The sequence below is a fragment of the Bos taurus genome, chromosome X (assembly GCF_002263795.3).
Source record: "Bos taurus isolate L1 Dominette 01449 registration number 42190680 breed Hereford chromosome X, ARS-UCD2.0, whole genome shotgun sequence".
NCBI classification, from domain to species: Eukaryota; Metazoa; Chordata; class Mammalia; order Artiodactyla; family Bovidae; genus Bos; species Bos taurus.
Window position 1 is genome coordinate 37,736,078 of NC_037357.1, and position 24,123 is coordinate 37,760,200.

At 48.1% G+C, this 24,123-nt stretch overlaps 1 pseudogene; it reads left to right on the plus strand.

Annotated features, from left to right (window-relative positions):
- Positions 1 to 24,123, plus strand: part of LOC782844 (protein PRRC2B-like) — a 59,758-nt pseudogene that overhangs the window by 12,201 nt on the left and 23,434 nt on the right.

Genomic DNA, 24,123 nt, shown 5'->3' on the forward strand with positions numbered 1-24,123 from the left:
CTCTCTGGGTTTCTTGGACTGAGTGATTATTTCCTTCCCCATTTTAGGGAAGTTTTCAACTATTATCTCCTCAAGTATTTTCTCATGGTCTTTCTTTTTGTCTTCTTCTTCTGGGACCCCTATGATTCGAATGTTGTAGCGTTTAATATTGTCCTGGAGGTCTCTGAGATTGTCCTCATTTCTTTTAATTCGTTTTTCTTTTTTCGTCTCTGATTCATTTATTTCTACCATTCTATCTTCTAATTCACTAATCCTATCTTCTGCCTCTGTTATTCTACTATTTGTTGCCTCCAGAGTGTTTTTGATTTCACTTATTGCATTATTCATTATATATTGACTCTTTTTTATTTCTTCTAGGTCCTTGTTAAACCTTTCTTGCATCTTCTCAATCCTTGTCTCCAGGCTGTTTATCTGTGATTCCATTTTGATTTCAAGATTTTGGATCAATTTCACTATCATTATTTGGAATTCTTTATCAGGTAGATTCCCTATCTCTTCCTCTTTTGTTTGGTTTGGTGGGCATTTATCCTGTTTCTTTATCTGCTGGGTATTCCTCTGTCTCTTCATCTTGTTTAAATTGCTGAGTTTGGGGTGTCTTTTCTGTATTCTGGCAGTTTGTGGAGTTTTCTTTATTGTGGCATTTCCTCGCTGTGTGTGGGTTTGTACAGGTGGCTTGTCAAGGTTTCTTGGTTAGGGAAGCTTGTGTCAGTGTTCTGGTGGGTGGAGCTGTATTTCTTCTCTCTGGGGTGCAATGAAGTGTCCAGTAGTGAGTTATGAGATGTCTATGGTTTTGGGGTGACTTTGGGCAGCCTGTATCTTGGAGCTCAGGGCTGTGTTCCTGTGTTGCTGGAGAATTTGCTTGGTATGTCTTGCCCTGAAACTTGTTGGCCCTTGTGTGGTGCTTGGTTTCAGTGTATGTATGGAGGTGTTTGATGAGCTCCTGTCAATTAATGTTCCTTGGAGTCAGGAGTTCCCTGGAGTCAGGGTTTGGACTTAAGCCTCCTGCTTCCAGTTATTGGTCTTATTTTTACAGTAGTTTCAAAACTTCTCTTTCTATACAGCACCATTGATGAAACATCTACATTAAAGATGAAAAGTTTCTCCACTCTGAGGGCCACCCAGAGAGGTTCACAGTGTTACATGGAGAAGAGAAGAGGAAGGAAGGAGTTAGAGGTGACCCGAATGAGATGAGGTGGAATCAATAGAGGAGAGAGTGGGCTAGCCAATAATCACTTCCTTATGTGCACTCCACAACTGGACCGCTCAGAGATGTTCACAGAGTTATACAGAGAAGTGAAGAAGGAGGAAGGAGACAGAGGTGGCCAGGAGGATAAAAGGGGGAAATGAAAAGGAGGGAGACAGATCCAGCCAGTAATCAGTTCTCTAAGTGTTCTCCACCATCTGGAACACACAGAAATTCACAGAGTTGGGTAGAGTAGAGAGGGGTTAGGGAGGAGACACAGGCGACCTGGTGGAGAAAAAGGAGAGTCCAAAGGGAGAGAGAGCAGTCAAGCCAGTAATCTTGCTGCCTAGTGAAAAATGGGTACTGAAGACTGGGTTCTTAAAGGTACAAAATTGGTAACAAATACATAAAAGCAAAAATTAAAAATCTAGAGTAGAGTTTGGAATTTCAAAAATACAATGTTAAAGAAAAGAAGAAGGAAAAGAAAGAGAGAAAAAAAACAAATAAAAACAAACAAAGTTGCAAAAATTATATAGAAAATATAGGTACAAGGTTGATAACAAATACCAAAAAGAAAAAGTTAAACATCTAGAGTAGAGTTAGGAATTTCAAAAATACAATGTTAAAAAAAAGAAGAAGAAAAAGAAAGAGAGAAAAAACAAACACAAACAAACAAAGTCGCAAAAATTATAAAGAAAATATAGGTACAAAATTGATAACAAATACCAAAAAGCATAAATTAAAAATCTCCTTTCGAAGACTTGGGTTGCTTTTCTGGGTGCCTGATGTCCTCTGCTGGCATTCAGAAGTTGTTTTGTGGAATTTACTCGGCGTTTAAATGTTCTTTTGATGAATTTGTGGGGGAGAAAGTGTTCTCCCCGTCCTACTCCTCCGCCATCTTAGCTCCTCCCATCCTTGCCACCTCTTCTTAACATCTTCTGCTTCTGTTGCTGTTGCTGCTAAGTCACTTTAGTCATGTCTGACTCTGTGCGACTCCATGGACGGCAGCCCACCAGGCTCCCCTGTCCCTGGGATTATCCAGGCAAGAACACTGGAGTGGGTTTCCCTTTCCTTCTCCAGTGCATGAAAGTGAAAAGTGAAAGTGAAGTTGCTCAGTCATGTCCGACTCTGAGCGACCCCATGGACTACAGCCTACCAGGCTCCTCTGTCCATAGGATTTTCCAGGGTGGTGTGCTGTTGCCTTCTCCGTCTGCTTCTGTTAGGTCCATACCATTTCTGTCCTTTATTGTGTGCATCTTTGCATGAAATCTTCCCTTGGTATCTCTAATTTTCTTTAAGTGATCTCTAGTCTTTCCCTTTCTATTATTTTCCTCTATTTCTCTGCACTGATCACTGAGGAAAGCTTTGTTATCTCTCCTTGCTATTCTTTGGAACTCTGCATTCAGATGGGTATATCTTTCCTTTTCTCCCTTGATTTTCACTTCTCTTCTTTTCACAGCTATTTGTAGGTCCTCCTCAGACAGCCATTTTGCTTTCTTTTCTATTTCTTTTTCTTGGGAATGGTTTTGATTCCTGTATCCTGTACAATAGCATGAACCTCCGTCCAACAGTTCATAAAGCACTCGGTCTATCAGATCTAGTCCTTTAAATCTATTTCTCACTTCCACTGTATAATCATAAGGGATTTGAGTTAGGTCATACCCAAATGGTCTAGTGGTTTTCCACACTTTCTTCAATTTACATCTCAATTTGTCAATAAGGAGTTCATGATCTGAGCCACAGTCAGCTCCCAGTCTTGTTTTTGCTAACTGTATAGAGCTTCTCCATCTTTGGCTGCAAAGAATGTAATCAATATGATTTTGGTGTTGGCCATCTGGTGATGTCCATGTGTAGAGTCTTCTCTTATTTTGTTGGAAGAGAGTGCTTGCAATGACAAGCACGTTCTCTTGGCAAAACTCTATTACCCTTTGCTCTGCTTCATTCTGTACTCCAAGTCCAAATTTGCCTGTTAACCCAGGTCTTTCTTGACTTCCTACTTTTGCATTCCAATCCTCTTTAATGAAAATGACATCTTTTTTGGGTGTTAGTTCTAAAAGTTCTTGTAGGTCTTCATAGAATCATTCAACTTCAGCTTCTTTAGCATTACTGGTCTGGGCATAGACTTGGATTGCCGTGATACTGAATGATTTGCCTTGGAAATGAACAGAAATAATTCTATCCTTTTTGAGATTGCATCCAAGTCCTGCATTTCAGACTATTCTTGACTATGAGGGCTACTCCATTTCTTCTAAGGGATTCCTGCTCACAGTAGTAGGTATAAGGCTCATCTGAGTTAAATTCACCCATTCCAGTCCATTTTAGTTTGCTGATTCCTAGAATGTCAACGTTCACACGTGTCATCTCCTGTTTGACCACTTCCAGTTTGCCTTGATTCATGGACTTAACATTCCAGGTTCCTGTGCAATATTGCTCTTTACAGCATCGGACCTTGTTTCCGTCACCAGTCGCACTCACCACTGGGTGTTGGTTTTGCTTTGGCTCCGTCCCTTCATTCTTTCTGGAGTTATTTCTCCACTGATCTCCAGTAGCATATTGGGCACCTACCCACCTGGGGATTTCATCTTTCAGTGTCCTATCTTTTTGCCTTTTCATACAGTTCTTTATGTCCCCATGTACTATTCAGTCCATGTAATTCTTCAGGCCAGAATACTGGAGTGGGTAGCATTTCCCTTCTCCAGGGTATAACCTGATCATATATGTAGAAAATATGATGTAGCTCACAGAATTAGTAAAACTATTAGCAAATTTGGTGAGGTAGCAGGAAACACTAAACATTGGAGGGAGCTTAATTGTCCCCCAAAGACTTAACTAATTGTCCCTAAACTTTTCTACTTTGATCTGAAACAAGATCAGTAGGCTGTAAAGTTACAGTTCTAGTGTTTCTGAGTTGTTTGATCTTCTGCAAGCTAAGTTTTTTACTTTGGGAGGACGTAGACCTACTGGTAAAAGGTGGTGGGCAAACTAGAATTCTGGTGGGAGGGCACAATTTTGAGTAGCAACTACCTACTGTAGAAGAATAGACTGTAAAAAAATCAGTAGAAAAGTGAATTTTTAACTCAGTTTTTCTACCCTTTGCAGTCTATCTTGAGGACATAACCAGTCAGACAGAGGCTTATACAGAAGAATTGCACTGAGTCATTAATAGGGAAAAATGGAAATATTAAGTGTTTAACACTTATAGAACTTCTTTTATGCATCCAAGTACTTGTTTTGAAGAAATTTTAGAAAAAAAGCTTATATCTTAAGTGAAAATAATTCATGAAAAAGTTAATCTTGACCTTGCAAAAATTAATTATTGTTATGTATAAATGCCACTTTAAAACTAAGAAAATGTTTCAAAATACTGATAGCAGTTAACGCTGAATAACAAGACATAATACGTTTTAATTTTCTTACATTTCTTAAATTGTTTTCAATTACACTGTACTACTGGAGTATGTGAAACCCAGAACCTTCCCTTGAAACCAAGGACAGAGGCAGCAAACTGTGGAGGTGCAGTATTTGCAAATATATTCGACACAGAATTATAGTTCAGCTTTATTTTTTGCTATAAGAAATATTGAAACACCCTCCTCCTCCAGCCAGAGGAAAACAACAGGGCTAAGAGTGCCCAAAGGCCAATATAAGCAAACAATTAGGCCCCCATAATATTCAGCAACCAGTGTAGGAATCAATGCCCTGGGGAAGGATGCACTGCCTAGGTTAATCTTAGGTGCTCTTTCTTGGCCTAGGCTTAGGGATAATCAGTGGCACAAAGTACCCTGTAATTGGTTGGTTGATCCCAAGCAACAGAAAAATCTGCTTGAGACAGGAGATGATGGAAATTCGGAGCTGGCTGCCATCTTCAGCAGTTAGCTGGCAGAAAGGTACATACATGGGTGTGTACCGGGGCCTGGCCCTGGAGTCCTGAGACCAGGGATGCAGAGCGGCCTGTGCCTGCCTGCCTGGGGAGGGAAGCGGGGACTGCTGTTGGGCCCACTGGGGATGGTATGGGACGGGGCCGCCTGGGGGTCCAAGCACACAGACTGCAGGGACTCCAGGCTGTGGGCATGCCCTGGGCCCTTCAGAAGCACGGGAGGAACTGGCTAGACTCAATGGCTGAGGGAAGGGCCATGTGCCCCTGGATACTTCCCAGTCTCTTGCCCTCTGCTTGCACAATGCTCATGGGCTTTCCCTCTCCAAGAACAGACTTGAGGCTCTCTGGAGGGCTGGAGGTGCCAGGGACCCTCAACTAGGAGGTGACCCTATTTCTGCTGGCCTGCTGGGTGCTGGTCTACTTCAGTGTCTGAAAGGGGGGTCAAGTCAACAGGCAGGGTACAGCCAGGAGAGACAACGGGGCTGGGGCAGCGCTTCCTGGGTGTGGGGTGCATCTGTGAGGGATCACTGGTGCCATGGGAGGTGACTGCATCAAGGGTTGTACTTCAATCTGGCCCCTGAGCCCCACCCCCTTGCAGGAGAGTCCTCTTACAGCAGGCGTGAGTGGATGCTGTCAGTGAACTCCTTGTAGAGGAAATGATTTAGGTGGTCCAATTTGTAAAGCCACACACTTTCATTAGGACTTTCAAAAGACAGGTGACGCTAGTGGTAAAGAGTCTGCCTGCCAACGCAACAGAGGCAATAGACACAGGTTCAGTCCCTGGGTGGGGAAGATCCCCTGGAGAAGGAAATGGAAAGCCACTCCAGTATTCTTGCCTGGAAAATTCCGTGCTGAGAGGAGCCTTGTGGGCTAGAGTCCATGGGTCACAAAGAGTCAGACACCATTGAGCCCATATACACATATTTTTTAAAATATAAATTTATTTATTTTAATTGGAAGTTAATTACTTTACAATATTGTATTGGTTTTGCCATACATCAACATGAATCCGCCACAGGTATACACGTGTTCCCCATCCTGAACCCCCCTCCCTCCTCCCTCCCTGTAATCCAGGAGAAAGCGGAGGTTAGAGAAGTGGTTACAGTTCAGGACAGAGTGAGATAAATCATGAGGAGGACTTCCCTGAGGGTTCAGTGGACTGAAATCCACCTGTCAATACAAGGGTCATGGTTTGATGCCTTGTCCGGGAAGATCAAACACACCACAGAGCAACTGAGCTTATGCCCCACAACTACTAGGCCTGTCCTCTAGATCCCATGTTCTTCATTCAGAGAAGCCACCATGATGAGAAGCCTGTGCTCAACAACTATAGAGTGTAGATGCCACTGGCCACAACTAGGGAAAGCCCATGTTTATCAACAAACACTAAGCACAGGCAAAAATATATAAATAAAGTCAATGTGATGAGAGGAGAGCAGGCCAGCTTCTCTGAGTAAAGGCAGTTGGGAGCTGGACTGGGGATCCTGTTCAAAAGCCAAGTGGGAAGTAAAGCCTTGTAGTCACTTACAGATGACTAAATGAGCTCTCTGTCCCAGGCTCCCCTGTGGGTGCTAGAAAGGGAGAGCCATAAGCAGACGTTGTTATGGTTTTAGTTGTAGGTTTAACAGATATTAATAGGTTTTCACCATCATCCCTGGAGAAAAACCATGTCAGGGCAGAAACAGACTCACATGGGTATGTAGAGTAGGTGTGGACCCTCTGGTCAGACATGTGCGAGGAAAGCCCAAAGAACATACCGAGCAAGGGTCTAGCATGTTGATTTCTGTTGTCATCCATCTCACAAGAGGAAGCTCATGAATTAACCAGACCTACCTGAAGGTCAGACATAGGGCAGAAGGAGAGTCAGTGGTACCTCTATGTGGCTCTGATTCCCACCTCCACAGATGACACTGTGAGGACACCCTTAGAAGCCCCCACTGAGGGGACTGGTCACAGTTTCCCAGGGCATGAATGCTGGAGTTCAGGGATGTCCAGGCTTCACTGGATTCAGTCATGCCACTCTGCTCCCAGGCATTCAGCACCCATCTCCACTCCTACCATATCCTGCAACCTTTGAGGGTTTCCTCTTCTATAACTAGCCTGTTTGTATTCTTTTCACATTTCCACAACTTGGAATTGCAGTTATCTTCTTGATGATCAACAAATTATTAAAAACATTGGTATATTCTTGATATTAGTCTGTTATGGGCTTAAAACAATATTTAGGAAGTGCTTCCCCACTCCTAGCTTACAAGGATATTTTATTACATTTTGTATAGTAGAATGACGCTAAAGCTGAAACTCCAGTACTTTGGCCACCTCATGCAAAGAGTTGACTCATTGGAAAAGACTCTGATGCTGGGAGGGATTGGGGGCAAGAGGAGAAGGGGACGACAGAGGATGAGATGGCTGGATGGCATCACTGACTTGATGGACGTGAGTCTCAGTGAACTCCGGGAGTTGGTGATGGACAGGGAGGCCTGGTGTGCTGCGATTCATGGGGGCGCAAAGAGTCGGACACGACTGAGCGACTGATCTGTTATGATCTGATAGTAGTTCTATTTATTCAGTAACTGAAGGAACATTTTTTGCTGGACACCTTTCCAGTCCTGCATGGAGGTTCCATTCCAGCCAGGGGAGACTGTCAAGAAACGAAAAAACAACTACACTAGGTAGCCTATGGAAAGGTGGTGAGATCCCTGGCCGGAAGTGCAGCAGGAAAAGAGGGAGCGCTTGGAGGAGTGGTTTTCCATTTTCAACTGCGTGGTCGGGGTTGGCTTTGTTGTGAAACAGAGACAAAGTGAAGACTTGAGGGAGGTTTGGGAGTGTGAGGAGACCAGTGTGGCCAGAGCAGAGTGGGTGAAGAGGAGAGCAGCAGAACAGGGCCCAAGAGCTGACAGGGACTGGATGTGGAGGCCTCAGGAGACATGCTGAGGGCTTGTGCTCAGAGCGAAGTGGGAGGTGGTGGAGGGTGGCTGTCAGTTGGATTGTGTCCTCCCGAAAAAGATGTTGATGTCCCAATTCCTGGAACTTGTGGATGTGACTTGATTTGGAATTAAGGTTTTGCAGATGTGATTAGTTAAGATGAGGTCACACTGTTTATGGTGGCTGTAATCCAATGACTGGTATGTTTATAAGAAAGCCATGTGAACACACACAGAGGCCATGTGAAGACAGTGGAAATGGAGCAGTCTGGCCTCGTCCACCTTTGTGCCCTGTGTCTCTGAGGTCTGGCTGCTGATACTCTGGACCCAGAAAGTAAAGGTGGTCCAGATCATGGCCTGCCAACCAGGGTCCTTTTCTCTAATTGAAAATGGCCCAAAGCTTCCTCCATTTCCTTCAGACAAGATGTAGAGAATGAACAGATAATTCAGCCAGGTGATTGATCAGTAATAACTGAAAATTGTAAACATTTCCTAACAGTCTGTGTAGGGATCGTCACGATTCATGGTATAGTGTGACTTGTAGAATCAGACACTGCTGTGTGATTTCTGGAGAAGGCAATGGCACCCCACTCCAGTACTCTTGCCTGGAAAATCCCATGGATGGAGGAGCCTGGTAGGCTGCAGTCCATGGGGTCGCTAAGAGTCAGACATGACTGAATGACTTCACTTTCACTTTTCACTTTCATGCATTGGAGAAGGAAATGGCAACCCACTCGTGTTCTTGCCTGGAGAATCCCAGGGACGGGGGAGCCTGGTGGGCTGCCGTCTATGGGGTCGCACAGAGTTGGACACGACTGAAGCGACTTAGCAGCAGCAGCAGTGTGATTTCTAGCCAGGCTGTTTATTAGCTTTGTGGAAGCTGGGAAACCATTGACTTCTGACCATCAGTGTCCTCCTGTGAAGTACAAATAACCCTTGGCTCCAGAGGCATCTACAGGAAATGGATGAGAGGACATGGTCATGTGCTTGGCATGGGGCCTGGCACAGGGCCTGGTGGATGGCAGATGTTAGTGTTACTGTCATCATTCCTGTCAGTCGCAGACACTGCAGCCTCTAATGAAACTGATGCTACATGTTTCCGTATAAGCAGTGAGATGCCTCTACTACTGCTAGTTCTAGAGAGAGGACCACATCTTGCTCCCTCCTTTTATCCAGTCTTAACGCACCGTCGGCATAACATGAGGCAACTTGAACGAGGCCGGTGTGCTGAAGCTTGTTTGCCAGCAAGAGGTGAAAAACGTTGCTGGCAGCTGGTGCTGCATCTCTGCTGCTCCCTCCCTGGTGGTCAGGGAGGTGGCCAAGTTTGGGGACCTCACTTGCTGGGACTCTGTGTTTGGAGAACCCAGAAGTGATGTCACATGGAAGCATCTATTTCAGGTAGAAGGTGATGTGAGAAGAGTGTCCCTTGCCTTCACCCGTGGTGATGCCTGGGTTGAGTAAATCTTGGATTCACATAGATGAACTGCCAGCACTGGATGGGGTTTTGGCCAGGCGATCACTGTCCTCCTTGAAGCTTGTCGGGTAGAAGGTTGAAAACTAAGTGTGACCAGACGTCTGCAAGTCGGCAGAAACCTTCCTTCAGAACCCTTTCGTGTTGATCACTCAAAAAAAAAAAAAAAAAAAAATAAGGCACCTTTGCTGGAGGGCAGCCCCACAGAATCTTGTAAACTTTAAAACGTCTTTCAATCCAGCTGTCCTGCTTCTGAAAACTTAGATTGTGGGACTGCTTACACACAGTGTGCACAGAGAAGTCCACAGAAAAGTTCGTTGTGGTTTTATCTGTCATGGAAGAGAATCTGGAGATTGACACATTCTAGGCCATCCACCTGTGTCATTAGAAGAAAGTGGTGGATCCACATGTGTTGTCATAGAAAGATGTCAGGGATTGAGTAAAACACAAGTTACTGAGGTGTTTGTGTGGTGTTACCCCATTTGTGTTAAAAAATACTATGCTGATGTGTAGAAAAAAATCTGCTTGAGTTTCTCTCCGGAGGATGAGGTGGTGAGACACATTCTGTGCTGTATGTGTTTATTTTTAGCTTGAGCATGTTTTTTTTTTTTTCATAAACCAAAAGAAGGTTAAAAAAAAAGTCTCCTGTTTTGGAGTGGTCGGCCCGAAGAGCTGTGAACCCTTGGTCAGGAGTGAGAATCAGAGCCCCTTCCACCCACTGTTGTAGCTGCCCTCATGGCAGATCTTCCGTCACTTTGTTGTCCACCTGTTTGCTGTTCACAGTGAGCTTTCAGTCTTTGCAAGCAGAAGACTCTGCAGGAAGGCAGAGGGCTGGCCGTCCTGTTAGGGGTCAGTGAGCAGACCTCACATGTTGTCCAGTTTCTCATTCTCTTGGCCAGCCTAGGAGTCTGCCAGGGGGAGGTATTTTTATCTGCCAGAGGAGGTCAGAATGTTGAGGGACCTGGTGGCCATGGCCTGTCTGATCCTCACATGTGTCTTGCCTTTGTCCAGTTCCAGTGCGGCGGTCTCTCAGCCACCGGAGTTGCTGCCACAGCCGGGTTTGCAGAAATCTGTCTCCAATTTGCAGAGGCCGACACAGTTGTTCAGTCAGGAGGTAGGTGCTGGGGACCCTGTCCCCGAAAAGTGTGACCTATTTGTTCCAGAGGCTAACCTGAAGAGGGTCCTTCAAGAAAGACCCCAGATTCAGGATATAATGTAGATGCCTAGTTGGATTCCTGTTGGCTTAGCTTGAAGTGAGTCACCGGGGAAGCTGCATGCTAGATCAGGGACATAAGGAGACAGCAAGTGTTAGGCCATAGGAGGTTCAACAGTCTGGTGAGGTTGGAAAACAAAACAAAGCAGGCACCTTCACTGGGTTTTCTTAGTGTCAGACTTTCTCTCTGTGTCTTCAGTATGCTGATGTGTCCTGTGTCTCCAGGGGCAGGAGACTGTGGACTGCAGTCCCCAAATTTACTTGTCCTTGGAAATGTCTTTTAGTAGACTATCTGTGGGGACTAGTGTTTCTCAGAATATGCTTTGTGGACTTACGAGCTCTACTTCTTCATTCGTCAATGCATTTCCGACACCGCTCTAAACAGAAAGGCATGATTTAATCAAGAGCTCATATTGTACTTGGTCCGTCAGCGTCTGTGCGTTACAGAGGCCAGCAGCTGGTAGCTAGAAATCTGGACAGATATTGGGCACTCGATGGCTCTCTAGAAAAGAACCACTCTGTGGGAAAAGTTCATGGCTTTGCCAGAGGGACACCTTCCTTCAGCCAACACTGAACTGCGCTTTTAAATCAAAGGAAAAGAAGAAGAAAAAAATCCACATGTGTGTGAGTCCATGTTCACCAGCCTAAGTCCACTGGGGCCTGTGGATTAGTGGGTAGCATGGAGTTTGTGTCTCTTGCCCAGATTTGAAACTGAGTGCAGTTAAGGGGTCTTGGTTGTTTCTGCAGCCCTGGCTCTATGTCAGAGCTACCTCTGCAAGCCTGTTAGAGATGAGCTCACTGTGTCCCCATCATGCAGGGCCTGGCCTCCTGGGGAGAACGGGTGCTGTGGGACTGTCGGGAGTTGGGTCAGGCTCTGTCCTGGAGTCGGCCTGTGGCCCCTGTGTCTGGCTCTTCCTGGCTTTCCTGTCCTGCAGCGATGGTGAGGGGAAGAGACCCCCAGTGTTTGCCAACTTTGAAACCTCATCTCAGAGGCAGTTTGACTCTGGGCATAGTAATTAAGCCTTCTTTGGCTGGCTCCGTAGGCCTTCTCTTCCAGTTTAGTGCCCTTGGTGGGTGAGGGCCAGGGGTCCTGTGACTGCAGACCCCAAGGGGTGGGTGTGGGATAACAGTGACCCGGGGCCTCTGCCTCCTGATCTGGTGGCCCACCCCCCACCCCCATCTGTTCAGCCCCATCAGGGCCTGTGGGCATTCCAGGCTACTCAGGGAGAGTCTGTCATAAATGGGTTGCTCCTGGTCAGCTCTGCCTTGGAGGCTAGAGAAACCACCATCTGCCCTGAGTGTGTGTGGAGGTGGCAGCTGGGGGGAGGATGGGAGGAGGGAATTATTTGATCTGGGATGCAGTCCAGTGAGTGATAAGACGTCCTGCTGTGTCAGCTCGGTTTTCTGTATCTTTACCTTCAGTTATTAAGGCATGTTGCTGGGAGAGGCAGATGAGCTCAGTGGCTGGGGATTTGAAGGGGCTTTGGACCCAGGCAGGGTGGGGACAAGTCTGGGTACTCCCTCCCTAGCTCGGTGTCTAACCCAGGTGACTCCAGTGTGCCTGGCACCTGGCCTGCATGTAGGGAGCTTATGGCAAAGGTGTGCCGAGCTGGCGAGCCCAGATGATGGGGGAACAGAAGGCTGGGCTTGCAGAGTTGGGCCTTGGAGTATGACAGTAGCCATGGGAAGTGATGCTGGGTTGGCCAGCAACACAGCAGGCATGTCCACTTTCCCACACGTGTGTTCTCTTTGCAGTGGCACAGTTTTTAAGGCACACACTGGAGTTGGGGTTTGGTCTTGTCCCTGGAGCAAGACAAAGGAGCTCTGTGGGGGCACATATTCCAGGGTGTGACCCTGGGTTGGCTGCTTGCCCTCTGGCCTTCTCTGCATCTTTCATGTGCCCAGTGGTTCCTGAGAACAAGGTGCTTCCTGAGTGGAAGGCTATGTGGCAAGCACATGTGGTTGGGTCCTGCCCGGCTGGTGGTAGTGGGTACAGCAGTGTAGCCTTGGGTCACCTTGCTCCAACATGGTCTGGGCATAGACAGCAGCCCGCTGAGCTGGCCCTGTTCTCATTCCCTTCCTTCTTTCAGAATATAAATTCAGCTCCTGGAGGACCAAAGTCATGGGCACAGCTGAACGGAAAGTCAGCAGGCCACGAAGGTGGGAAGTGTGTGTGTGGCATCACAATGGGTCATGGGTGGGATGGGTACCTTTTCTGGACTGTCCAGGTTCAGTCCAGGCAGTCTTCAGCCTGAAGCTTTGTGGACTCTCCTCGCTGAGCGAGGTACTACCTTTGCCCGGCGGGGAGGTGCTGATTCTGCAGACCATGTCAGGTCTCTGGTCTCATTGAATATTATCACTAAAGACAGTCCCCCATGTGTGGGGAGGAGACCCCAGTGCTGGCCCTGCACACCTGGTTGAATGAGCTGCTAATGGAACAAGTCCTCGCTCAGCGAACACCTGCCTCCTCCCTCGTGGGGCAAGGTGCAGGCGGGTGCAGGCTTGTGGCCTGGGTTTGTAAATCAGCAGCCCTGGGACCTGAGCTGCTTGCTTTTTGACTGTGGCACCAGAGCAGGCAGAGGTTATGTGGAGTTTTTTGCCATGGTGTCCCGCCTGACAGGGAGACAGACGGCTGTTCAGCCCAGGAATGATGGAGGGCCCGTGGGAGGAGGATGTGTCCAGAGCTTTAGGTCAGTGCCGAACGGCATGCTGAGATGGCTCCAAGGCAGGCTGGGGTACAGTTACCAGGGAGTGGTGGGACCAGGGAAACCGGCTCCTTTGTGTCTGTGGGCCCAGGGTCAGCAGGTGTTTTTGCGAGGAACCAAACATCCAGATTTCTCTCTGAACTCTCCTGGTTTTCCAGTGTTAGGGGCATATTTCTAGCATCATGCATAGACGGCACCAGGCAGCACCCAGAATGGAAGGAGAGGGACAGAGGTGTGAGTGGCTAGACCACAGCTTCCCTTTCTTTGTGACCAGCACAGCCCACCATCTTTACCTTCAGCCCTGTCCTGGCGTTGCCTCTGTCTTCTGCACATCCCTGCTGGCCGAGGCCTTGCCAGGTCTCATGTGTCATGGTTGAGGGTAGACACCAGCTCCATGCACCAACTGCCCTGCACACCTGGCTGCTCTGACGCCCTGAGCACGGGCCCTTCTGGGTTGAGTTGCCATGCAGATGAATGCTTGCCCCTTCCTCCATCTCCAGTGGGGATGTCAGTCAGTTGGTGTGGTGGGGACGTGCAGCTCCAGCCTGGAGGGTGAGGTGGAGGGAAACAGACAAGCAGAGAGGGGTGGGTGGAGAGACTGTGACAAGGTCTTTCAGACCTAAACAAGGTCCTTCCAGAGGCTTTATGGAGACTGTTCACTGGGCTGTTCACAGTGGTTCTTTGCCCTCTGTAGGCTCTGTTTCTATGAGGTTGAAATATTCTTAAGGAAATTGAATGTATTTGTTTTTAATTAACAGGAATAACAGAGGTTATTTAAATTAAAGTTGGCACAGTCCTTATGGAGGGCAGACTGGCACAGCCTATCAGTACCAGCCTGATACCCTCTGACCTAGCAGTTCCACTGTGGGGCAATCACCCTGCAAATGATACCTGTTAGAGCTGTGTGGCACTAAATTACTCACTGCCACGTTGTAATTGCAAAAGATTGGAAGCAGCCACTTGAAATGTCCAGCAAACAATGGTACTCTAATGAAATGCTGTTTGGCTAGAAGGAGAAAATGCAATTTTCTACTGATCTGGCAAGCTCTCCAGGTCATAATCTTAAGGGAAAAAAGTGCAGAATAGTACATAGAGTACTTTACCATTTGTGCAAAAAATCAGGATGAGAGAAAATACGTTTCTATAAAATGTTGTATGTGTGTTGTATGTGTATTGTAAAAAAAAAATCTCTGGAGGGAAGCATAAGAGGAAGGAAGGGAGGGATGAAATAGAAAGGTACATATTTTGTGAGGACATTTCATGCAGATCTGGGCTTCCTTGGTGGCTCAGACTGTAAAGAATCTGCCTGGAATGCAGGAGACCCCAGGTTGGATTCCTGGGTTGGGAAGATCCCCTGGAGAAAGAAATGGCAACCCACTTCAGTATTCTTGCCTGGAAAATCCCATGGACAGAGGAGCCTGGTGGGCTGTAGTTCATGGGGTCACAAAGAGTCCCACACGACTGAGCAAATAACACTTTCACTTTTCTTTGATATGGAAAGATGGGGCACCTGGGTGGGAGGAGGGCTTCTGTTGATTCTTCTTTAAGGCTTTCTACCTTTGAACAATATGCCAGCAAATTTGTAAAACTCAGCAGTGGCCACAGGACAGGAAAAGGTCAGTTTTCATTCCAATCCGAAAGAAAGGCAATGCCAAAGAATGCTCAAACTACTGCACAATTGCACTCATCTCACATGCTAGTAAAATAATGCTCAAAATTCTCCAAGCCAGGCTTCAGCAATACGTGAACTGTGAACTTCCAGATGTTCAAGCTGGTTTTAGAAAAGGCAGACGAACCAGAGATCAAATTGCCAACATCCGCTGGATCATCGAAAAAGCAAGAGAGTTCCAGAAAAACATCTATTTCTGCTTTTTTGACTATGCCAAAGCCTTTGACTGTGTGGATCACAATCAGTTCAGTTCAGTCGCTCAGTCATGTCCGACTCTTTGCGACCCCATGAATCGCAGCACGCCAAGCCTCCCTGTCTATCAGCAACTCCTGGAGTTCACTCAAACTCATGCCCATCGAGTCGGTGATGCCATCCAGCCATCTCATCCTCTGTCATCCCCTTCTCCTCCTGCCCCCAATACGTCCCAGCATCAGAGTCTTTTCCAATGAGTCAACTCTTTGCATGAGGTGGCCAAAATATTGGCGTTTCAGCTTCAGCGTCAGTCCCTCCAATGAACACCCTAATCCTTATCAACAACTCTGCCCTTTAACCATTGCTATAAAGTGAAAGTCGCTCAGTTCGACTGTCTATGACTCAATGGACTTTATAGTCCATGGCATTCTCCAGATCAGAATACTGTAGAGGGTAGCCATTCCCTACTCCAGGGGATCTTCCCAACCCAGGGATCAAACCCAGGTATCCCACACTGCAGGTAAATTCTTTAATAGCTGAGCCAGCAGGGAAGCCCAAGAATACTAGAGTGGGTAGCATATCCCTTCTCCAGGGAATCTTCCCAACCCAGGAATGGAACCAGGGTATTCCAGACGTTCAAGTTGGATTTAGAAAAGGCAGAGGAACCAAATATCAAATTGCCAACATCGTTGGATCATAGAAAAAGAAAGAGAATTCCACAAAAACTTTTGCTTTGTTGACTATACAAAAGCCTTTCACTGTGTGGATCACAACAAACAGTTAGAGATTCATATACCAGATCACCTTACCTGCCTCCTGAGAAACCTGTATGCAGGTCAGGAAGCAACGGTTAGAACCGAACATGGAACAATAGACTGGTTCCATATTGGGAAAGGAGTATGTCAAGGCTGTATGTTGTCACTCTGCTTATTTAACTTATATGCTTATATGCATCATGAGAAACACTGGGCTGGATGAAGCACAAGCTGGAATCAAGACTGCTGGGAGAAATATCAGTAACCTCAGATATGCAGATTATATCACCATTATGGCAGAAAATGTAGAGGAACTGAAGAGCCTCTTGATCAAGGTGAAAGAGGAGAGTGAAAAAGCTGGCTTAAAACTCAACATTCAGAAAACGTAAGTTCGTGGCATCCGGTCCCATCACTTCATGGAAAGTAGATGGGAAAACATTGGAAACAGTGACAGACTTTATTTTTGGAGCCTTAAAAATCACTGCAGATGGTGACTGCAGCTATGAGATTCAAAGATGCTTCCTCCTTGGAACAAAAACTATGACCAACCTAGACAGCATATTAAAAAGCAGAGACATTACTTTGCCAACAAAGGTTCGTCTAGTCAAAGCTATGGTTTTTCCAGTAGTCATGTACAGATGTGAGAGTTGGACTATAAAGAAAGCTGAGCACCAAATAATTGATGCTTTTGAACTGTGGTATTGGAGAAGACTCTTGAGAGTCCCTTGGACTGCAAGGAGATCCAACCAGTCCATCCTAGAGAATATCAACCCTGAATATTCATTAGAAGTACTGATGCTGAAGCTGAGGCTACAATACTTTGGCTACATGATGTGAAGAACTGCCTCATCAGAAAAGACTGATGCAGGGAAAGATTAAAGGTGGGAGGAGAAGGGACGGCAGTTGATAAGATGTTTGGATGGCATCACCAACTCGGTGGAAGTGAGTTTGGGTGAACTCCGGGAGTTGGTGATGGACAGGGAGGCTTGGCGTGCTGCAGTCCATGCAGTCGCAAAGAGTCGGATTTGACTGAGGAACTGAACAACAACATGGCTGCTGCTGCTACTGCTGCTGCTGCTAAGTTGCTTCAGTCGTGTCCGACTCTGTTCGACCCCAGAGACAGCAACCCACCAGGCTCCCCCATCCCTGGGATTCTCCAGGCAAGAACACTGGAGTGGGTTGCCGTTTCCTTCTCCAATGCATGAAAGTGAAAAGCGAAAGTGAAGTCGCTCAGTCGTGTCCGACTCTTAGCGACCCCATGGACTGCAGCCTACCAGGCTCCTCCATCCATGGGATTTTCCAAGCAAGAGTACTGGAGTGGGTTGCCATTGCCTTCTCTAGAACAACAACATGGGGACAGGACCAAAAAGAAGCATACTTCCACCACTAGGGACATTTAAATAATCCGCACTTCTGCACACTGGCAGCTGTGCAGCTGAGTGCAGAGAGTGAGCTGATTGGTGGTGTAAGTTGAGCGGTGAGTACCAGTTGGTAACCCAGGGGAGGGGCAATGTAGCTTTGTGGTTTGAATCTGCAGCAGCTTTCACTCCTTTAGAAGGGTTCTCTCGCCTCTTCACCAGCACAGGCTCAAGGTGCAGCTGTGAGAGTTCCCGTGTCCAAGAGGCTGAAGCTGAGGTGCAGAGGGGCTGTGTGCTGGAACACCTTTTGGTGTGGGACCCAGAAGAGTGATCCCAGGACCATGTCTGGGGTGAGCATTGTTGACGGGCTTGTCATTTTCACTTTGCAACCTTCTCTTGTGGGCTTCCCTGGTTAGGTCAGCTGGTAAAGAGTCCACCTGCAATGCAGGAGACTCTGGTTCGATTCCTGGGTTGGGAAGATCCCATGGAGAAGGGACAGGATACCCACTCCAGTATTCTTGGACTTCCCTGGTGGCTCAGATAGTAAAGAATGCGCCTGCAATGCAAGAGTCCTGGGTTCAATCCCTGGGTTGGGAAGATCCCCTCAGGACAGCATGGCAACCCACTCCAGTATTATAGTCTCAAATGTCAGAAGCAAGCTACCAAAGACAAGAATCAAACCTTTTTTGGTGGCTGCCTGTCACCTCCTCTGTCTAGAGCCCTGATGCCTTCTCTGCCCCAAGAGGGAACCTAGTCCTGGGAGGGCGCAGGGCAGGTCATCACCACAGTTGCTTCTGTGGCCTCACCAGGGTCCCTGCCCATCCTGTGGGCTTCACCTGGAACCTGAGAGGGCAGCAGGCTGACTAAGAGGAGGCCAGGCAGAGGATCCAGCCTAATAGCTCCAGGGCCAGCCTTGCCATGCTCACCAGGTGATCCCCACATGGTAGCTGCCACACAGCACCTTCAGGCTCCTGGGAACAAAGCACTGCTCTGCTGTTGGGTCTGCCCTCCTTCTCCCACCCCCTTCTGACTGTGTGATGTGATGCTGGAGGCACAGCAGCCCCCCAGGCACCAGGGGGGCACGACTCATGTCAAGGAAGACATGAGATGCCGAGGAGGAGATGAGGAGCTCCCTTCCTGGTGTTGTCCCTAGGCCTTCTGGCAGGTGGTGGGGCCTTCTGTCTCTGGATTGTGTTACCTCAAGTGACCCTAAACCACTCCTGTTGACTCTTCCAAGTGTGTAGCCCAAAGTGTTCAATCTGAGGGAGTTGAGATCACACAGGTAAAACGTATAACAGCACACAGGGTGCTCAGTACCATGAAACTGACAGTCCTTCTGGGCAGCCATGACCCTAAGCAGTGATGAGAGACTTGTCCCCTCGTGGTCCCAGGGAGAAGGAAGCTGGTCTACCTGCTGTCCAGGTCCCAGCCAGTGCTGGGAGGTCCCTGCCTACCCTGATCACTTGAGTGGCCCAGGTGAATCCACCCTCTCGGGCCCCACCAAGCCCCTGCTCCACACTTGTCTGGAGAGTCCTTCCAGGCCTCCGTGATGGGAATCTGTGGTGGGAACTCAACAGAAAGGGCGTGAAGGCAGCTGGGACCTTCCTTCACTGAGGATGTGACATTGCCAGGTACACTGAGGCAATGTAGGTGTCAGGAAGGCCATTTCAGATGGTGTTATGTGCTGAGAAGGACACAGGGCACGGGGTGGCAGAGGCTGATGGGTGGTGAGTCCAGAGAGGCGCCTTCTTGGAGGAGGGGGAATGTTCAGACGGAACTGTGTCTGGAGGCCAGAGCTCCAGCAGGGCCGGCCGGTGGGCTGAGGAGGGTGAGGCCGGGGCTTGGCCACAGGAGGAGTGTATTTGGCCTCTGGTAGAGTTTCTACTCCCCAAGGACTGGGGTTATTGTCTGTCTCCTCTTGGCTGTCCCGTGCCTGGAACACGACCTGGCCAGAGGCAGGTGCTGAACAAATATCTGTGAATGAGTGGACAGTCTGAGTGTGGAGATGCACAGGACAGATGGCTTCAGGCTGCAGAGTGGGTGTTAAGTAGATTAGGAGGCAGAAACAGGAGAGTGGCATACAGGGTTTCTAAGCCCAGACTCCCAGCCCCTTGGGCTCAGCTCCACTCAAGCCCGTCTGTTCCCCCAGACATTCTGTTTTTTTTACAGTAAACTCCCTCTGGCCTTAACTCACCTGCATGTCCTGCCCTGCATGACTTAAAAGAGTCTCCAAGTCTGTTCCCAACACCTGTGACTGAAGCGTCTTTATGCTTAAGCTGGGGATCCCAAGAGCTCCCCCTGAGATGGGGCCCCTTCCTTGCCTAGGGATGGCTATACCTTGTCTGTGCCATGAACTCTGCTCTCTTCAGTTGTCTGCCTGTTCGGGTCACTGCCTGGCCCAGGACTGGGAGTGTTCATGGTCAGTGTCCCTGCTGATTCTAGCAATCCTCCAGGCTGAGTCCCGCTGGCCTGCATTGTGATACTACCATTTACTGGTGACACAAGGGCCACTCTAGAGCACAGCTGACAACATGTCCACTGGTCTCAGCTGGACCTCGCAGTTGGGCCAAAAGCCAGGTGGTCGGTGCTGTTGATGCTTGTGGGCATGGCTGCAATCACAAACCTTCATCTTGGAGCTCAGCAACTGAGCTGTCAGGATGTGTGCAGAATGTGCTGCAGACCGGCACAGGGGGGTTAGCGCTGGGCCTCAGCCAGAGAGCAGAGGTACCGAACATGGGGGGCCTCCCTCCATTAGAACACTTTCTGGCCTCCTGGGTGCTATTTTGTCTGATCTTGAGGGATGGGATGAGCTGCTGTGCTCATCCTGGCTCATCCTGGCTTACCGTGCTACAGAGCTGCCTTCACAGACCTCCCCTGGATTGGGATCTGACCAGTACATTCCTGGTCCCAGCACCAAGCCAGGGCATCCCAGGGCCCCTTCAGTTAAGGGGTCAGGGGAAGCAGAGCCACTTCATTTTGAGCTGGAGGAGGAGTCATATTGGTAAAATTTTCATTTTCTCCAGCGACACTCATGGCTTAGGGCGCCCAAGGCTCGCAGCCAGCCTGTGGGCCACTCTGAGATCCCGTCTCCTGTCGGCCCCTCTTCTGACTGGTTGGTCCATGTTCTGACTACTCAGGATGCTGTGCTCCTGGGTTGAGTATCTGTTGTAATTGGCTAGGGTCTGTTTTTTTTTTTTTAATAATCAGGATTTTTTTTTTAATTTTTGAAGTATAGTTGGTTTACATGTGTTAATTTCTGCAGCACAGCTCAGGGATATACTTATACACATATATACATTATTTTTAAAAATATTCTTTTATGGTTTATCATTGGATACTGAGTATTGCTCTCTGCTATACAGTAGAACCTTGTTTATCCACTCTATTTATAAAGAGCTACATCTGCTCATCTCAACCTCCTACTCCATCCCTCCACCACCCCCTCCACCTCAGAGAACACTAGTATATTCTCTCTGTCCATGAGTCCATTTCTGTTTCACCTGTGCATGCTCACTCATGTCTGACTCTTTGCAACCCCATGGACTGTAGACCACCATACTCTTCTGTCCATGGGATTCTCCAGACAGGAATTCACTGCTGGGCAAATGCATCCTCATGGTAACTCTGGTCTGTTACAGACCTCTCAGAGGCTGTCTGCTGGGTGAGTGCAGGCTCATGGTCACTCTAGCCTGTCACAGACCTCTCAGAGGCTGTCCACTGGGTGAATGAAGGCTTGTGGTCACTCTGGCCTGTCACAGACCTCTCAGAGGCTGTCCACTGGGTGAATGAAGGCTTGTGGTCACTCTGGCCTGTCACAGACCTCTCAAAGGCTGTCTGCTGTGTGAGTGCACACTCATGGTCACTTTGGTCTGTCACAGACCTCCCAGAGGCTGTCCTCTGGGTGAGTGCAGGCTTGTGGTCCCTCTGGCCACACAGTCTCCACAGGGCTGTCAAGAGACACTGTGTGGCTGCCCCAGCTTAGGGCCCTTAGTTCACTGTTTCTATCTCCAGGCTAGGTCTGGAGAAGGCCAGTCCCACCGAGAAGCTACTTTCTGACTTTATGTCACATCCCAGGAACTAGTCTTCCAGCTTAAGCAGGTTATTCGGGGTTTCCTCTGTTAGTGCTCATGCCTTATGTCCCCTAGAGAGAGTGCTTGAGCTAGGGGTCCCCTGCCTCTAGAAGTGACATGAGACTGTGCTCCCAAGGATGGACCACAAGAGAGGATGTGAGAACTTGTTCCCTACATGCTTGGAGGCATTGTGCCCCCAGCCCCTGCCATCTCCTCACTCGGGTATGGAATGTGGGAGTACAGGAGGGGGAACTTGCATCCCCAGTGAGACCCTCTCAGCAAAGCTGGGGCTGGGTTGGGCTTGGAGAGTGTGACTGAGAGTTTGCTGAAAAGGATGCCACCTTTAGAGGGCCTCCTGCACTGTAAATTTCAGGGCTATATAGCAACTAAGTGCAGAGCATGGTGGCTGAGCTGATGGCTGTGGATCCTGCAGGCTGAACGCTAACCCTGAATGTTGGAAGATTGTCTGGAGTCACAGGATATGCTTGCTGTCTCTGCTGAGATGATCTCAATGGGGACCCAGGTTCCCCTCCTACTCTCTAGAAGCTATCAGACTGCAGCCATTCCCCACAGTAAGCCCTGAGGAAACTCGGGAAAGAGAAGAATACCTGCTTTCTAGCAGCCATCAAAGAGCAAATACCCCCCACAGTAAGCCCTAAGGAAACTTGGGAAGGAAAACAATACCTGCTTTCTGGCAGTCATCAGACTGGAGCCATTTCTCATGGTGAGCCCTAAAGAAACCTGCTCTTTACCAGCCATCAGACTGCAGCCACTTCCCAAGGTGATTCCTGAGGGAAGAAGACAGGATACTGGTCCCAGGTGGTAAGGTGTGCATCAAAAGGAATGATTTCAGTGAGATGGCTGGTGCAACTTCACATACATAGAAAAGTGCTAAATTCCTTAACTTTAGATGCTGCCTCCTGGGTTTGAAATCCTAAAAGATTCTTACTGAATAAAACATAACTCTCAACAACTAGGTTATAAATATTTTTATGTCTAAACATATGAAGTAGAGACTTTTGGAACACTGGCACCAGTAGTGGGGACACCCCAAAAGATGTAACTCATGGAGCAATTAAAACAGTCATCACTTTTTCCATAAGACTGAGGAATGGACACTGACACTGGGGAATTGTTACAGGGAAGAACAAAATCTGACTCCATGTTGAATGATTTACTTTACCCTTCGTTTCTTGTTGGTTTGTTTACTACAGTGATACTGTCCATACACAATGGCCTGCCTCAGGAAACCCTGCCCCTCTGCCTTTGTTCAGGACCTGCCCACCTGTGGATGGCTAGATGAAGGGAGAAAGTAACACATCTCCTTCTGAGACTGGCCATTCCAGGAGATATTTGCCAGATTAATGGCCTTTTATCTTTATTTCCTCACCTCCCCAGCTCTGTGTTCTGTAAAAGACACTAGCATCCAGAGAGTTTCTTCGAGATATTAGTTTGCTATCTTCTCAGTCTGCTAGCTTTCCAAGTAAAGGCATATTCCAGGCCTCAGCACCTCGCCTCTGATTTATTGGCCTGTTGTGAGGCAAGCAGAGTGAACTTGGACTTGGGAACAATCCCACATGCCTTGCAGTCAAAAATCAAAACATAAAATCGAAGCAATATTGTAACAGATTCAATAAAGTCTCTGAAAATGGACCATATCAAAAAGATCTGAAACCAAAACCCAAAAGGAACTCAGTGGTTGTGTGAAATATTTATAAAGGAGTTAGTGCCCCTCCTGCCCATACGCCCCTGAAGCCACACTGGAGAGTTAGGCTCTGTCCATTTAGCACACCCTCTCCATACCCCAGGTGGAGGTGCTCTGCCCCCAGTGCCCTGGGTCTCAGGCGGTAGAAGAGACACAACCTAGGGTGTCTCTTCTCTGGTTCAGGGGAACATCACACCAGCCACCCTGTCTCCCCTCCCATAATAAATAAGGACGGTTGTTGGCACCTGGGCAAATGATGTTGTGGGTACCTTGACTGCCTTGTCCTTGTGAGATTTGATGTGAAGACAACACAGAAAGAGAACCAGCCAAGAAGGATCCAGTTAGGAGTAAACCCCTCTGTACCGGGAGCCTGTGAGACTGAAGCACTCACTCTGCCCACCCTGCTCTGACTTTTGGGTACCGGTCTTTGTCATTCTCTGGGCAGGAGGTGGAAAGGACAACTCAATCTCTCTTCAACCTCCTGAGACTCAGGTGGGCACTGGGGGCAGCAGCACTGCCACCTGTAGCCCAGAGAGGGTGTCCTGAATGGACAAGGCCTAACCATTCAGTGAGGATGGCCCTTTTCCATAGTGCACTGACCTGCTGCAGGGTCTCGGGGGCCAGTGGGACCCACATTCTTTCTTTCCTGTACCATCCAAAGGCTGGCCGGCCGGTCCCTCCTTCCCTGTCACCCTCAACTGGTGTCTTATTCATTGTCTTCAATAGACTCAGGTCTTTCCTGGAAGATCAGGGACTTTTGTGGGCACCACATCTCTTGGTGTGCTGTCAGGAGGCACTGGCAGTTGTTGCCCTGTCTCTGGGCTCCTGATCCTCCTCACCTGCCTCATCTCCCTCTACCTCTGGAGCATTTGTGCATGTGTGTGTGCATGTGCACATGTGCACATGAGCACATTTATTAGCTGGGCCTGACTCCCTGGCTTTCTCTGTACTCCCGCTGGGCTTTTGGGCACCACTTTTGCAGTTGAAGAGGTGCGAGTAGA